Consider the following 14,333-nt stretch of genomic DNA (forward strand, 5'->3'; position numbering starts at 1 on the left):
GACGTGGCAAAAAATCTAAAGTGCTAATTTCTAAACTAAAGGTAGAAAAAGCAGCCAGCAAAGAATTTATTTGTTTTTCTTTCTGAAACATTATCTTCTTTATTATATCCAAATGGCAAAATTAATATTTATTGCTATTTTTGCGGGAATTTTAGTAGGTCCACCGCAGGTGCGGTCCAGAGCTGAAATGCTGACTCACCTGCGGTCGCCATCTCATGTTGACGAATGGCGAGTTGGCGACTGGCGAAGTGGCGAGGATTTCCCAACTTCCCATCATGCAAACATGATGGTCCAGAATTGAACAGAATAAATGGGCTTTTGGGAAAATCCTTTATAAAGGTAGGGCCCATGGACCATGGAAGAAGCGAGTGCTTAAAGAGGGCTTTTTGAGGAACCCCCGGAAAAAAATGAGAAAAGTTGGAGAAGACGAGTAAAGTGTTGGCCTGTTGGGACTCCTGAGTTTAAACACAAGACAAGAGAGATGGTGAATTTTCAAACAAAAACATGTGATTGGACGAACAAAAGAAGTGAATAGATCGGATGGTTCAAAATTCATTTGGATCATGCATCAGTGGGACCCGTTTGAAGATGGATGGATGGAAGGAAACGTGTTGGAACATGGCTCATCCAGTCCAAGATCCCCATTTAATTCAAGGCTGTCGAGGGTTCAGACTCACTATTGAATTCTTGTTTTTATTAAAGGGGCGTTCTTTTTTCGGATTTTGAGAGGGGTAAATTGGTCAATGGGATTTTGGTTTTTATTGATCAAGAATTTCATGTTCTTTTTCAGATTTATGTAGGAATCAGGGAAAGTTTATTTTCCTGACTCCTAGGTGGGTAAATAACTTTCCTACCTAGGGGAAAGTTGTCAATAATTGAATGGGACAAAAATGCCCTTTTTAATAATATATTTTAATGGCTAAAATGGTCATTGCCTTATTTACATGAGAAATAAAAGAACATGGGTAAATGCACTTACTCGGGTAAGTGTTTCCCAGGAAAAAACCGAAAAGTGAACGGGGCCTAAAAAGTAACTAGCAAAGGGGCCCTACTTCGCAGAGGCTAGGGGTGAGAAAAAAATCGAAAAACCAAACCGACCGGAACCGAACCAAAAAATTGGTTAACCGAACCGATCAATTCGGTTTCGGTTCGATATTCTTAAAAAACTGACAGTTTTGGTTCAGTTTCAATTAATCATTTTAATGGCGGTTAACCAAACTAACCGATATATATACAGTAATATATTTATATAATATTATATATATATATATATATTATATTTTATTTCAATTGAAAGCCGAACATTGTTAGTCTCTCTCACTCTCTTCGAAAATCGAAACCTTTCAACCTTTCTGTTTGTCTCTTCGAAGTTCGAAACCTAAACCTCTCTTCTTGGCGGAAGGGCGAGACAGTCGTCTACTACGTGGTTACGTTACTCAATCTCCGACTACCTGATGGAGGACGAATGCTCACGAAGAAGGAAATAGTCTCTCTGTGTGGGGAGTTTCTCAACGGCAGCGCTGACACAACATCCATCGTGTTATAGTGGATCATGGAAAACTTGGTGAAGCATCCACACGTCCAAGCAAAGTTGTTGTCGGAGATTGAAGGGGTAATGGGGTTCAGAGAAGAAATCAAAGAAGAAGATCTGCAGAAGATGCCATATCTTAAGGCGGTGGTGTTGGAGGGTTTGAGAAGACACCCACTAGGACACTTCTTGTTGTCGCACGAAGTAACAGAGGATGTCACCATAGATGGGTATCTTGTACCAAAGAATGCAATAGTGAATTTCATGATAGCAGATTCTCGCCTGTCATCTCCGTTGTGCGGCCCACGCCAATCACTAGCACCAAGCGGCAACGCCGGTCGCAAGCACCAACGCCATCTCTGTATCTATCTTTTCTCTCTCTTTCATCTAAGTGCATAAAAAAATCGAAAAACCGAAACACGATTAATTGGTTGCATTGGTTTGATTTCGGTTTGGATATTTAAAAAATCAACCAAGTCGATTCAATTTGAAAAAAAATACCCACGGTTCAGTTAACCAAACCATGAGCACCCCTAGCAGGGGCTGGATTGAAATAGTAATTACTATTTGCTACATTAAGAAAATGGTTTCTTAATAAGAAACTTATAATAATAAGCACTAAAGTCTTGAAATTCATATAAAGACTTAAAAAAGATCATCATGTGCTCGTTTTTTAAATATTGCTTCAGCAAAGCATCTCATATAAAAGAACACGATCATACAGTGATAGTTTTGAGTTCTACTTCATAATTGTCTTTTGTTTCACATTGAGAACTCCCAATTAACCTAGATGGTAGGACCGTTCGGCCTGGGAACCGTCTAGGCAACTGGTTTTGTTTTACCCCAAACCTGGTCCCTGGCAAAAAATCGTTGAATCAGTCAATGACCCATTGCCGGGCAGGCGAAACGTCGACTCATTCAACGGTTTTGGCCATTTTTTATTTTAAATTTTTGTTGTCAGAACAGGCCATCTGTTCGAATTGGACAATCAAACCGTCGACTTGGAAACCAATGGCCAGAATGGTTCCATTTTCGGGTCATTTTTTTGTAGAACTGGAAAATTGGCGATAAATCCACCAAACTGGAAAAACCAAGGAAAAAAATCAAAAAATTGAGTCCAAAGTTCCGCTTTGATATGGAGCAAAACATACATGCAATCAAAGAAAGAAACAAAGCAAATCATCTCTTAAGAAAATTAAAAAAAAAAAGTTGCACAAGAAAACCCAAAGAAAAACAAAAGGGAAGAAATAAAATGGTGATAAACCCTAAACCGTTTTGGAGGATCTTGAAGAAGACTAAACACAAAAAAAAAAACAAAAACAAAAGCAGTAAATGAAAAAAAGGAATATACTGCACACGCTCGAATAAAGCCCACGACAGAAGAAACCTTTGAATAGTGAAAATCCGAAAACATAAAAAATCATGGTTTTTGAACCGTCGTTGACCCAGATGAGCGACCATTTTGGCCCAGGAACCGTATAGGCAACCGGTTCCATTTTACCCCAAACCCAGTCCCTGGCCAAAAACCGTTGAATCGGTCAATGACCCATTGAATCGGGTGGTCGAACCATCGACCCGTTGACTCGTTTAATGGTTTGTGGCCATTTTTTTAATTTTTTTAATTGGGAGCCATTCAGACAACTGGTTTCGTTTTATCCCAATCCTAGTCCCTGGCCAAAAACTGTTGAATTGGTTAACGACCCAATAACCTAGGTGGTCAAACTGTTGACCCATTCAATGGTTTTTGGCCATTTTTTTTTATATTTTTTAATTTTTGTTGTCAGAACAGGCTGTCTGTTCAAACCAGACAGTCGAACCGTCGACTCGAAAATCGGTGGCCATAACGGTTCTGTTTTCGGGTCATATAAGTCACACACTTGAATGACATAACACGTATGATACTGCTTAATAGACCTCACACACTCAATTTTTTGCTAGTAATTCTTGTTATGGGTCATCCGTTCGAATCGGACGATCAAACCACTGTTTTATTTTTATTTTTTAATTGGGAACCGTCTAAGCAACCGATTCCATTTTACCCCAATCTCGGTTCCTAGCCAAAAACCGTTGAATCGATCAATGACTCATTGACTCAAGCGGTCGAACCGTTGACCCGTTCATTGGTTTTTGGCCGCTTTTTTATTTTTTTAATTTTTTGTTGTCAAAATGAGTCGTCCATTGAAACCGGGCGATTGAACTGTCCACCTGAAAATCGGTGGCCAGAACAGTTCCATTTTCGGGTCATATGAGTCACACGCTTGAATGACATAACCCATATGATGTTGCTTAATGGACCTCACACACTCAATTTTTTGCTTGTAATTTTTGTTGTTAAACCGGGTCATCCATTCAAACTGGACAGTCAAACCATCAACCCAAAAAATGGTGGGCAGAAAGGTTCTATAATTTTTCGATAAATAATCATAATTTACCTAAAAGGTTATATTTAAGGCTGATTTTAATAATCATTTTTTGATCAATTTGTTGATTTCTTAAAAATTGGTCGATTAAACACCAAATTAGTCAACTATACACAAGGTAACACGTGGCGAAAGGGGAGACCACCCCTTTCCTTTTAATATATATACTAGTGGAGGGGCCAATTGTAACATTACTATTTGCTACATTAAAAAAGATAATGGTTTCTTAATAAGAAACTTGCAATTATAAGTACCCAAGTTTTGAAACTCAAATGACTTAAAAGAGATCATTATGTGCTCATTTTTTAAATATTGCTTAAGCAAAGCATCTCATATAAAAGAACACAATCATACAGTGATAGTTCTGAGTTCTACTTCATAGTTGTCATTTGTTTCACATTGACACTCCTAGTTGACCCAAACAATAGGATTGTTCGGCCTAAGAACCATCCAGGCAACCGGTTTCAATTTACCCTAAACCTAGTCCCTAGCCAAAAATTGTTGAATCAGTCAATGACCCATTAATCCGGGTGGTCGACTCGTCAACCCATTCAATGGTTTTTGGCCATTTTTTATTTTTTAATTTTTGTTGTCAGAACGGGCCATCTGTTCAAACCAGACGGTCAAACCGTTGGCCTGGAAAACGGTGGCCAAAATAATTTCATTTTCGGGTCATTTTTTCTAGATGTCAATAATTAGACGGATAATTTTGTAGTCATAGTCATTGGAAGGGTGGACATTGCAAGGGATTCCAAAACCTTGAAAAGATAAATTCAAAGTGACCATAAACACAAAAAAAAAAAAAAAAAAAATTGGCGGTAAATCCACCAAACTAGAAAAACCAAGGAAAAAAATCAAATCCAAAGTTCCGCTTTGAGACGGAGCTAAACATGCATGCAATCAAAGAAAGTGACAAAGCAGATCGTCTTGTAAGAAAATTAAAAAAAAAATTCCACAAAAAAAACCCGAAGAGAAAACAAAAGCGAAGAAATAAAATGGTGGTAAACCCTAGACCGTTTTGGAGGATCTTGAAGAAGAAGACCAAACACACAAAAAAAAGCAAAAAATGAAAACAAAGGAACATATTGCACACATTCGAATAAAGCCCATAGTAGAAGAAATCTTTGAATAGAGAAAATCCAAAAGCATAAAAAACATGGTTTTCGAACCGCCGTTGACCCGGACAGACAGACATTTCGGTCCGAGAACCGTCCAGGCAACCGGTTCTATTTTACCCCAACCCCGATCCTTGGCCAAAAACCCTTGAATCGGTCAATGCCCCATTAACCCGGGTGGTCGAACTATTGACTGGTTCAATGGTTTTGGGCCGTTTTTTTTATTTTTTAATTAGGAACTGTCCAAGCAACTGGTTCTATTTTATCCTAATCCCAATCCCTGGCCAAAAACCGTTGAATCGGTCAGTGAGCCATCGACTCAGATGGTCAAACTGTTGACCTGTTGACCTGTTCAATGGTTTTTGGTCATTTTTTATTTTTTATAATTTTTGCTATCAGAACGAGCTGTCCATTCAAACCAAACGATCGAACCATCGACCCGAAAACCGGTGGCCAGAATGGTTCTGTTCTCGGGTCGTATGAGTCACATGCTTGAATGACATAACACGTATGATACTACTTAATGAACTTCACACACTCAATTTTTTGCTTGTAATTTTTGTTATCGGAACGAACCGTCCTTTCGAACTGGGCTGTCGAACCACCATTTTTTTATTTTTTTAATTGGGAATTGTCCACGACATCTAGGCAACCGATTCCATTTTACCCCAATCCCAGTCCCTGGCCAAAAACCATTGAAACAGTCAACAACTCATTGACATTTTTTGAATTTCCCGCCAAAACAAAAAGACCAAATTTTTTGAATTTTCTAGTGCATACGGTTGAGGAAAGCTTTATTTATTATCTTTACTTCTTTACTTATTATTATTGAATGTAGCCTTGGAAGATGGGAGAGATGAGTACTATATGAAAGGGAAAAATAGATGGACTAGGTTTTTCACTCATTTATAAAAAAAAAGTTCTTTCACATGGTGGTTTAAACCTATAGAATAAACAATGTAAAATATAAGACTGCCATTTGGCGAAAGGGGAGACCACCCCTTTCGTATTAATAGATATACTAGCGGAGGCGCCCTGCTTCGCAGAGGCTGGAATGGAATTGTAACATTGCTATTTGCTACATTAAAAAAGACAATGATTTCTTAATAAGAAACTTGCAATTATAAGTACTCAAGTCTTGAAACTCATATAAAGACTTAAAAGGGATCATCATGGGCTTGTTTTTTTAAATATTGCTTCAGTAGAGCATCTCATATAAAAGAACGCAATCATATAGTCTGAGTTCTACTTCATAGTTGTCCTTTGTTTCACACCAAGAACTCCCAGTTAACCTAGATGGGAGGACTCTTCAACCCGAGAGCCATCCAAGCAACCGGCTCTATTTTACCACAAACCTGGTCCCTGGCAAAAAGTCAGTGAATCAGTCAACGACCCATTGACCCGAGCAGTTTAACCGTCAACCCATTCAACAGTTTTTGGCCATTTTTTATTTTTAAACTTTGGTTGTCAAAACGGGCTATCCATTCGAACCGAACGATCGAACTGTAGACCTAAAAACCAGTGGTCAGAATGGTTTTGTTTTCGGGTTGTTTTTCCTAGGTGTCAATAATTAGACGAAACCTTGCAAAGGATTCCAAAACCTTGAAAAGGATTCCAAAACCTTGAAAGATAAATCCAAAGTGACCTTAAACACATAAAAAATTTGGCGGTAAATCCACAAATTTGGAAAAATCAAGGAGAAAAACCAGAAAATCGAGTCCAAAGTTTTGCTTTGAGACGAAGCTAAACATACATGTAATCAAAGAAAGAGGCAAAGCAGATCATCTTATAAGAAAAAAAAAAATTGCACAAGAAAACCCAAAGAAAAAACAAAAGGGAAGAAATAAAATGGTGGTAAACCCTAAACCGTTTTGGAGGATCTTGAAGAAGAAGACCGGACAACAAAAAAAACTAGAAAATGAAAAAAAAAATCTACCACACAAGCTCGAATAAAGCCCACAATAGAAGAAACCTTTGAATAGTGAAAATCCAAAAACATAAAAACCATGGTTTTCGAACTGCCATTGACTCGAACGGATGGACATTTCAGCCTAAGAACTGTTCAGGAAACCGGTTCCATTTTGCCCCAATCCCGATCCTTGGCCAAAATCCATTGAATCGGTCAACGACCCATTGACCCAAGCGGTCGAATTGTTAACCCGTTGACCCGTTCAATGGTTTTTGACCGTTTTTTTTATTTTTTAATTGGGAACCATCCATGCAACCGGTTCCGTTTTATCCTAATCTCAGTCACTGACCAAAAATCATTGAATCGGTCAATGACCCATTTACCTAGGCGGTTGAACCATCAACCCATTCAATGATTTTTGGTCATTTTTTTTTATTTTTAAAATTTTTATTGTCAGAATGGGCCATCCATTCGAACCGAACAGTTGAACTGTTAACCCCAAAACTAGTGGCCAAAACGGTTCCGTTTTCAGGTCGTATGAGTCACACGCTCGAATGACATAACACGTTTGATACTCATTAATGGATCTCACACACTCAATTTTTTGCCTGTAATTTTTGTTGTCAGAATGGATCGTCTGTTTTTTATTTTTTTAATTGGGAACCGTCTAGGCAACCAATTCCATTTTACCCCAATCCCGGTCCCTAGAATTTTTTGCCTGTAATTTTTGTTGTCAGAATGGATCGTCCGTTTTTTATTTTTTTAATTGGGAACCGTCTAGGCAACCAGTTCCGTTTTACCCCAATCCCGGTCCCTAGCCAAAAATCCTTGAATCAGTCAATGACCCATTGGCCCGAGTGGTTGAACTGTTAGCCCATTGACCCGTTCAATGGTTTTTGGTCATTTTTTAGTTTTTAAATTTTTGTTGTTAGAACGGGTCATCCGTTCGAACCGAACGGTCGAATCATCGACCCAAAATCTAGTGGCTAGAATGGTTCCACTTTCGAGTCGTATGAGTCACACACTCTAATGACATAACATGTATGATACTGCCTAATGGACCTCACACTCAATTTTTTGCATGTAATTTTTATTGTCAGAATAAGTTGTCCGTTTGAACTGGATGATCAAACCATTGACCTGAAAACTAGTGGCTAGAACAGTTCTGTAATTTTTTGCTTGTAATTTTTGTTGTCAGAACATGCCATTCATTCGAACAGAACAAGTGAACTGTCGACCCAAAAACCGGCGGCCAGAACGGTTCCATTTTCGAGTCGTATGAGTTACACGCTCGAATGACATAACACGTATGATACTACTTAATGGACCTCACACACTCAATTTTTTACCAATAATTTTTGTTGTCAGAACGGACCGTCTGTTCAAACTGGATGATCGAACCGTCGACCCAAAAACCAATGGTCAGAACGAGTTCGTAATTTTTTGCTTATAATTTTTGTTGTCAGAACGAGTCATCCGTTCGAACCGTTGCTTGTTAGAACGTTATTAACAACATTTATCAATAATAGTTTGTAATTATAATATTTTATTAAATAATCATTAATGATAGTTTTAATAATATTATTTAGTTATTTTTAATATATCATTAATTGTTAAATTTATGAATAGGATTTATTACCAATATTCATTAAATTAATAATTACCAAAGTTAAATTAAATTAACATTATTTATTAGTAATAGTCAGTAATTATAATATTTTATTAAATAATAAAAAACAATACTTTTAATACCATTTTTAATTATTTTTAATATAACAATAATTACTAAATTTATTAACAGTATTTATAATTTTAATGTAAAGTGAGTATCTAGTTATTAACAATATTTATAATAATAGTAATTATTATTTATAATAACTAATTATATATTTATTAAATTACTGTAATAATCAGTAATTATTAAATTACAGTAATTAATTGCTGTAATAATCAGTAATTACTGTTATTTATAATAACAGTAATTATTTATAATCGGTAATGGCAGTAATTAAAGGCAAATGCAGCCCTTACTATGGATCTGGGTTGCTCTCACGTGGGATCTACTTGTACGAGTGAATTCCATTTCCTGCATGTAGAGAGCACCCATTTCTTGTACGTAGAGAGCACCCATTTCTGATTCAAGGGTCCTACTGTTCTTTTTATTTGGTCCTTCTTTGTTTGGGGTTGGGGACCAAATCCAAAATCAATGCTTTGAAAAACAACTTGAACCAGAACCGCTTTGGTCCGAACAAGGATAAAAAATCACAAAGTATTAGGGTGTATTGGCTGATATGTATCGTATCAGCAAACCCCACCCCCTCTAATACACCTCTATTATGGGTGTTTTGGAGTCTGACCTAGTTTAGAAGATAGATGGACCTTAAACCAATCCCACTGAACCAAACAAGTTTCTAAATATCAATAGAGGCTGATACACCACTAATCGGCTGTATGATATTTAGAACCTTAGGTCTAATAGGATTAACTAATGATTAAAAATTTTAATTTAAAAACCATTACTTAAATCAAATGAATCAATGGTTCAACCACCAGGTCAATGAATTGCTGATCAATTCAACGATTTTAAGGGAAAATAATAATTTGGGGCTGAAACGGAAGCGGTACCCTTGCCGGTTTCCACACAATCCCACCAAAAGGAAGTTGTGTTTGTCAATCATTCTTGGTCCACATTTTGTTAGGATGCCCGTGGTGAGATCCGGGTTGGGATGGTTCGATAATGTGAATCTTGTAACAATCCAAACTTAAAATTCGGGCATAGAACAGGGTCAGATCTCAGCTTTTACATCAACCCACATCATTTTGTGTCCCAGCAGCTGGCACTAGGGGTGTTCACAGGGTCAGTTCCGTTTTGTTTTAAATTGTTTGTTCAACCGAACTGCTTGATCGGGTTGGGGAATTGGTCATCTGAAATCGATTGATCATTAGTGGAAATCAGTCAATTTAGATTTATCGATTTGATTGATTAGTTCAAAATATTTAAATTTTAAAAATTAGAATGGTATTATTAAAAATTAAATAAAAATATTTTAAATTAAAAAATATGAGAATTTTCTTACTTTATCATATTAAAAAAAATTAACTATAAAATTAGAACAATGGTTGAATTGAAGTCAATCAAAAATAATAAAAAACCGACCACCTTGAATCAAATTGATTGATTTCAATAGTTTGATTAACAACCCTAGTTGACGCCCGGTATATGCATGTGTGAACATTAAAATGACAAAAGAAAAGTTAACAAAAACAGCAAGCTCATGTAGGACCGGGAGTGAAAGGGTAGAAACTATAAAGGCTTGAAATCCGGAGGATTAGCTGGAAGGGTACAAGTAGAATTACATTATTGATATATGAATCTTGAACTTCTGTGACCAGAAAGGAAATTCCTACTTGTATAAAATACAAAACATTTGTTTTCTCACCGAAGAAATTAATAAAAAAACATATAAATAAAACCTTAAAAGTGAGACAATCAAATCCATTTTCAAACCTTGATGAATGGGGATAAATTGACTTTTTTGTCTCTAAGGCAAAACATTTCCCAAAGAGAATAACTTGGGAGTTTTTTAGGCCATCTTTGGGAGTGTTTAAGTTAAAAATAAGTGCTTAAAAACAATTGTTTATTTGAATAAGCACTTATTTGCATTTGACATCCAACTTTTTCAAGTGCTTATATTTTAAAGTAAGCACTTATTTTATATTGGGCATTTGATAGTTTTTTTTTTCTAATAAGCATTTGTGACTATTTTGTTTTTTTATTTTCTTTCAAATTTTCAAAATATACCTTTTGAAAGCAGTTTTAATAAATTATTTATATAAAAGTACTTTTATAAAAAAACTTTTATAAAAGTACCTTTATGAAAGTACTTTTACGAAAGCACTTTTATGAAAATACTTTTATGAAGCACTTTTATAAAAGTGCTTTTATGAATGCATTTTTATAAAAGTGCTTTTGTAAAAATGCTTTCATAAAAATACTTTCTTAAAAGTGCTTTCTTTAAAGTACTTTTATAAAATTCAACTAGGGATAATTTTATAAGTGGTATTTTAAAATTCAACTAGGAATAATTTTGGAAGAAAAAAAAATTGAGTAAGTGCTTATTGTATCAGCACTTAAAATAAAGCTCGAAATTTGGGCTTAAAAATTAAGCCATTATTTTAAAAATAAGCACTTATTTCGGGTTTATTTCCCAAATACCAATAAGTGCTTAATGGTCCAAATAAGCACTTATTTTTAAGCACTCCCAAACATGGCATTAGGTGTGTAATGGTTTTTTTAATCAATATTCAATTTGTATTTTCTTCCTACTTTTTATTTTTTTTTTTTGTTTTATATATTTCATTTAAAAGAGACATAATGACAGATATTATTTAAGGGGCATTATTTTGAGGAGGGGGGGGGGGAGTTGGTCAATGAGACCTTTGACCAAGGTGGCGTTTGGTAGTATGAAAATATCGTGGACGGAACTGTTTTGGTCCTGTCCACAGTCGAATGTGGTGTTCTGATGGGTGTGGATGGTCTCCATCCACAAAATAGCATGGACAAGGATGGGTCACACCCCAATTTATTGTCCACAATATTTTCTTGTGGATGGGCCGCATTGTGGTATGGACATTTTGTGGGAAAGATTTGATGTAACACACCTATGTTACATTGGTCTAACTATTCTTATTTTATTTAATCTTTTAATATATTATAATTTATATAGAAATTATTTTTTTAATTATTTATTATCGTAGATAATATTATAATGACAAATATATTTATTAGTAATTACATATCGGTGTTTTATTTTATCCATTAATATTTTATATTATTTTTGGCTTAAATTATGGTTCTTTTTCATTCATGATCGTACGGGTGCAAATGAATTGGATCAAGATCCGATCTGAAATCCAATCCTATTTTTGTCATATTTGGATAATAGATGATCGGATTTGATTCGGATCACCCCTATCTGATCCAATATGATCAATTGTATAAGATTATCTCACAAGTTGTACATGAGATGTATAGAATCAATAGGTGTGGTGCGGAGTATTCCACATTACACATGCAGAATGCCCTTGTGGGTGTAAATAGTTTCTATCTATATAATTTGATCCATAATTCAAAACAACTTTAAACAGTAGTGTGGTGTAGATTGGTCCCTATTATAGAGTGTGGTGTGGATTAGTCCACACCCACAAAATTTTCATCCACACTATAAAACACCCCTAGAGAAACCCATGCTCAAATTTATGTGGGGACCAAGGAAAATTTAATTTCCTCGGTATCATACTGATCTCTCAAGTGGGTAAATAACTTTCCCACCTAGGGGAAAGTTGCCAATACTTGGATGGGACAAAAATGCCACTTTAAATAATGGATTTTTATGGCTAAAACGATCATTGTTTTCTTACCAAAAAGTGAAAGGGGCCTAAATAGATCATAGAATCAGCGTGTAAGAAAAGAAAGCAGTCAACGCCATGTTGTTACTCAGGCTCAACATGGCTACAGTGTGAGTTTCATTTGGACACAGGCTGTATAGTTTCGTTGCCATTTATTTAATGTTTTGTTTGACATTTCTCTTGAAAAATTAGAAAAAATGTTGATAAACAGTTTTCTTTCGATAGAAAACTCACACACAACCAGAGAAAATTATTTATTTGATAAACAATTTAATCAAACAACATTCCATGCTCCATTGGGGAAAAAGCCTATGGCACAAAGCTGGTGTCATTTTTTCACAAACAACAATGGAACCAAGGCTCCATTTGTTTGCTAAACAAACGCTGGACCGGGGTATTTATGTACCTCGGTTCGCATTTGCGAGCGTTTGTTTGATATGTAAAAAAGTAATGATTAAGAGCTCAAAAATGTATTTTCTGACATTTTTATACTCTTAAGAGAGAGCATTACTATACCTATATTTTGGATACAATTTTGTGATTTTCATAATTTTACTTTTTGACCAAAGTTTAAGGAATTGGAGCATTAATGATTTGTACCGATTTCGAACAAACAAGATGAATACAGAAACGGTTTAAAAATGTAAACCATGTTTGCATTCATGAACTGAAAAGAAAGTAATTATGTAGACTGCAGAGTACATATTTGCATTTGCATCGCAACCAAACACAACCTAAATACCATTAATGAGGAGTAAAAGTAGGACAAGTGCAAAAAGGGAAGGGAGGCAGAAAGGTGCCAATCAGTTGGTTGGTAAGGTCTTGCTTGAGGGAAGACTTGGGATTGAATTCTGGGAAAATTCTTGATTAGTATCCTGTACTTTAGGCCTAGTGCCACTTTGGTCCCCGAACTTTAAAATGTGAATTCAATACCCAAACTTTTAAAGCGTGCCAATCCAGTGTCTGTCGTTAACCAGTCTGTTAACCAGCCATTAAGTGGCATTTGAAAAGACATAAATGCCCTTCAAGTGTCATCTAATTCTCTTTATCAACCATCCAACCATTGATAAAAAATGAACAATCCCAAATCTTTGCCTCTTCTATTCAAGAAAGTTGGGGTCATTGTCTCAATGGGCATTCTTGTATCCCCAACTTTCTTGAATAGAAGAGGCAAGGATTTGGGACTGTTCATTTTTTATCAATGTTTGGATGATTTATAAAGAAAATTAGATGACACTTGAAGGGCATTTGTGTCTTTTCAAATGCCACTTAACGGCTGTTTAACGGGCTACTTAACAGTAGGTACTAGATTGGCATATTTTGAAAGCTCGGGTACTGAATTGTCACATTTTAAAATTTGGAGACAATAGTGGCACTAGACCCCCAAAGTACAATGTACTGATCAGGAATTTTCCCTTGAATTCTGCCCAAAAAAAACAGTTGTATCAAAAAAAAAATCAAAGAGAGGCAAGAGAAAGATTATTTGTTGGGAGGAGATAGGTACCAGGCAAAATAATGTGGTCTCCCTGTTATATGAGAGAGAATTAAGGGAGGAGAAAGATAGAGGCAAAATAATGTGGTCCCCATATTATATGAGAAAGAATTAAGGTAGAAGAAACGCGGTGCAAATAAATGCAATTTTTTTCTTTGTCAATGAATGCAAATGAGATTAAAGTGTTAAATTTTGCAATAAATAAAAGTGCAAATCATGATCATAAACAAATAAATGCCAAGCTTAAGGGTGCAAAATTTATATCTAGTTCAGATTCGCACTGCAAACAAACAGAGTCCAAGAATTCCACCTTCGAATAAAAGTGGCGCGTGCACAAAAAGATACGAACGAATCATCCAACCCTTGTTCAACATCTTGGATATCTCTATATCGAAAGCCTACCAGCTCAATTGATTCCGATCATCTAAAGAATGAAGCTTTTGCTCAATTTATTCCAAGT

Source organism: Nelumbo nucifera, chromosome 3 (assembly GCF_055504915.1).
Source record: "Nelumbo nucifera cultivar China Antique chromosome 3, China Antique-T2T, whole genome shotgun sequence".
Taxonomy (NCBI): domain Eukaryota; kingdom Viridiplantae; phylum Streptophyta; class Magnoliopsida; order Proteales; family Nelumbonaceae; genus Nelumbo; species Nelumbo nucifera.